Source organism: Bombus impatiens, unplaced genomic scaffold (genome assembly GCF_000188095.3).
Source record: "Bombus impatiens unplaced genomic scaffold, BIMP_2.2 scf_0517, whole genome shotgun sequence".
Taxonomy (NCBI): Eukaryota; Metazoa; Arthropoda; class Insecta; order Hymenoptera; family Apidae; genus Bombus; species Bombus impatiens.
Genome location: NT_176936.1, coordinates 1,536,707 through 1,541,097, shown reverse-complemented (window position 1 = coordinate 1,541,097; position 4,391 = coordinate 1,536,707).

Here is a 4,391-nt window from a genome sequence, read left to right as displayed (position 1 = left end):
TTTTTCCCCCCCCTTTTTTTTTTTTTTTTTTTTTTTTGCTTCCTTTCTCGTGCACTTTCTCTTCGCACGATATCCTCCTTTATACTTATATATTATTTATACTTATATATTTATATATATATATATATACACTCAAGCAGAGACCCTGTTATGCAACTCGTTCCGGTCTCCGAGTACACGATTCGAACTTCACTGTAGCATCTACAGTCACTATTACCAGACATATATAACACAAAGACTCTCGTGGATCAAGCAGAGGTTCACGCGTGACGATTGCGAGAACCGAGTTTCACCAGAGAATCAGACGTTCAACGAGAAGCATCCACTCGCAACGTATACTCCCACCGCGTCAAGTTAATCGTCCGTAGCACGATAAATTCCCTCGCGGATAACGCACTGCCTCTGCTGTACAAGATCCAACACCTGGAAATCTGCTACGAACCAAAGAATCGAGATGGGAGAATCCACGAGAACTCGTGTAAGGACGATAAATCACACGTGAGATCCCGCGGACAGATCGCCGATACAACAAGTCACGTAAAGGAATCCACAGTGGCAAGGCGAAAAATCTCGCGGACTTCTCCACAAGATCCTCAGAAACGAGGTTGGACTAGTGTCGCGTCGAATGCTCGACAGGTGCAACCGCGTTGAAACCCACGCTTGATCACACGTGGATCCTTGCTGCTGACGATCATCGCGATCCACAAGGCGCGATCGTCGCTCGTCTGTCGCGTCATTCGTCCCCGTTTACCTCTCAATTCATCTGAAAGACCAGCCTAGGACAACGTCGTTCTTACGGTAATTCCTTTTTGCTCTACCAAAGTATCCACTCGATTAATCACTCGATAATATAGTCGACGAAGATTACGATCGAAGATCGTTGAAGAACACGCGCGAAGGTACACGATACTTTGACACACGTCTCACACTGATTGTCCTGGTCGGCATGCACGCGCCGACGTCGAACGCACATGGACCAGCTGCGTTTACACGGATGCGGAGCCGCTTGGCGTCGCGGCGCGAAATGAATCTGCGGCCTGGCGTCTCCCGACCGACGCATGCGCTCCGTTTTCACTGCGAACCAAGGCGCGGACGGGTTACGCGCAGACCACTTCTACTTGACGCGCTCGAGCACCGACTGGCTCGGGTGCAACGGTGCAGGAATGCTCTCGTTGTCGTCGGGTCAGCTGCCACGCAGCCCTTACCGACGCGATACGATCTTTGAGGGCATCGTGACAGGAGATCCCACGTTCGCCAGAGAATCCGGGAAATTCTCCGGCTGAAACGAGCCAACGGTGTTAAACGTTCACAGGAGGTTTACGTCGAAGCACGAACCTCGAAATTTTCGACGGAGATTCGGACGCTTCGGGTTGAAAGGATCGTCGATGAGTTAGGTTTCGTGTATGCAGCTTATACGAAATGCGATACAACACCGCTCATTAGCACGTTGCAGGTAAGTTTAGAACTCTGTATCTTGAAAAAAAGGGAAACTTCCTAGCAGACTCGAACCTGAACGCGACAGATTTAAACCCTTCATGAATACTGTAGGAAATAAAAAAAATACTCGCAAGAAGAACTACCGAATAGATTCGAACTTCTCCAGCACCTTACCAGAGAGATTCTTCGTTCGCTTAAAATTATTCTTCCCGTTTATCATTTTTAAATAGTCACAAATGCAAACGTTAAGATAAAATTTTGTAGAAATTCTAATGAACGTCTATAGTTCCATCTAATATTTCTGCTCGAAGAATTTAATAAAATGACGGTGGTTCTCTGCCTCTCGTGGCTCGATCACTCGTAAATCGATCGATTCGTTCGAATATCGAGGTAGTTTTAAGTAGATTTTCGAATCTCATGTGTCATTCATAATTTATTGTCGATAGAAATGGAGCGAAATATTTATATAATTATAAGCGACGATGTATATACGTTCAAGGATCGAGATAATGAAAATGCTTTGGTAATAAATTACGGTATTAACTGCAATTAAAGGAGGTGGCAAGTCGGAAATTTATGACGGTCATGACTCTCAAGGAAAATATGGAAGTCTAGAGGGAAAGAAGTTATGGAATCCGTAAACATTTTGCACGGATACAACATAAATTATTTCTCAACGTCCAGACGTGAACCTACTGACTGTATAAAGCTTTCGTTATCGTGGTTTCCACGTTGAATCCTGCTGGCTATCCGCGGCACGTTGCATTTAAGAACAGCACGAGACGCGCACTAATCTTCACGTTTCCCTTCTTCAGAGCATAGGATTTCGAGGAAAGAAGGTACCCCGCGTATTATCGTCCAGTATGCAAGCCAGGTTCCCTCCTTGACTTACGAGGAAAGCTTTCTTTATAAAATCCACCTTTGTAAAATCCTCTATTCCGTGTACTATTCAAATATTTAAATTGCAGAAAATTTGGTGAAAATTGCTCTACTAATAAAATATCGATTTTAGTCATTTTTTTCTCGTATTTTTCATTCTCTTTTTTAGCCTTCTGGTTAAAGTAAACTCTCTTTCGATCGATGTCACGTGTACCGCAATCTGGACTCGGCTTTTCGGTAATTTTAATCAATAACGTTAAATAGGTCATAGTTACTAATGACTTTGGGATATCTGAGAAATTTCTGGCTTGAATGACACGGGTTAGTTTCATTGTACACGAGCAAGGGAATTCACGGTTTTAATTAGCAAGTTCGAAGACATGCAGTTGTTTCTTGCTTCTCAATAGCGATTACTACGTATCACAAACCCGCGAGAATACCTAAAGTTGGGATGTGGAAGTTAGGATGTAGGGCTGGTTTCCCAAATTAAGGGCATGTGCAACGCCCCTACATTGCATGCTTGCGTGTCTCTTTTGTGGCAAGCTTGCGTAGGATACATACGAGATTAAACAACCGACATCCTACCCTGATCTCTGTTCCAAATCTAAGGACATTTTAACAGAGTTAGTTGGTGACTTTTAAAATTTTCCCAAACTCCTTTGCTCCGAATTCGTGATTTATAAAATTGTCAAATATTAGACGTTATATTAAATGCCATTTAATACTGTTCCCAATTAAACAAATGACAGTTAAGTGTTTAGTTGCAAAATAGAGTAAGAACCTTGAAACCTGGCGTATTTCATTGCAATTTAAAAATTCTTCAGCGCAGCGGTCTTCATCAATTTTGACAAAATTCCAAATATCCGCGAGGCACGCTCGGCTGAAAGAGCTCGATCGAGCAGTTTTCAGCGTGGCAGTGGCAGTTGGCCGGCCGAAAACTGGCCGCGTTTTAATAACGCGCGCATGGTACTTTGGGGAACATTAACACCACTCGGCCATAGAGAGAGAACGAGGCGTCGCTGCATAGTTGGCACCGGATTTCGCGCCAATAAATTTCTGTAAACAGGAACAGATTACGCGTCGCTATCAATGTATTGCAGTTTGGCAACGCTGGCTAACTCTCTTGCTTGCGAGAATTCAATAATTCGTCGACCGGCCTAGCAAACAATTACGATTGCCCGACACGGACAAGAAATATCATTCGTACCTGTAACTTCGTATCAGTTATCGGCCCACATGCTCGTAAATATTATTTTGGTCGGTTTGCAATCGTTCGAAGTAGAGATGCTACAAATAACGATAGTCGTTGCTAGTGATGGGGTCGAGTTCAATATAGTATGTTGAAAAATCGGGTATTAGATTCAATGAGCGAAGTTCGCTTCACAGAATTCTAATAATATCTACAAGATTTACACTGGCTGACAATCGAATTAGGACATCATACGAATTTTATATAATTATATATTATATATTAATGTAGGATTTCATTTATTATTTATTTAAAATGGATTAAACAGGAAACGAGTGTTATTTAACGTGAACTAAATACAATAATGTGCTATAACTAAGACAACTAAATAATTAATTTACAACTCTCGTCACCACGGTTCCAACGCTCCCTTTCACGCGAACCACACTTCTCGACAACACTGACAACACTCTGACTTCTCAATTCACACTGACTGTTAATTCGTCTTTCTCCCTTAAGCATCTCTTTGTCTTTTCTCATAGACCCCCACATACGTGTTCCGCAACCGTCCGTGGCCATGGTCACGTAGACTTTTTTTCCGCATAACTATTCGACTGAAGGACCGACAATACATTGAGGGGCCTGTCAGCACTTAGGCTTTCTCGTTGTCATCATTGTTTATGATTCACCCGATATTTCTTAGGCCATTTGTCCACAATACTACACATTAATATTATATTTTATACATGTAATGTATATGAAGTGACTCACAAAAGTAGTCGAATACTTGAAGAAACTTTTTATGGATATATCCTCCATGTTATAAGAAACATTGTAAAATTTGAATAGCGCTAATGAAATTCCAAAATATTGTATAGAAAACACA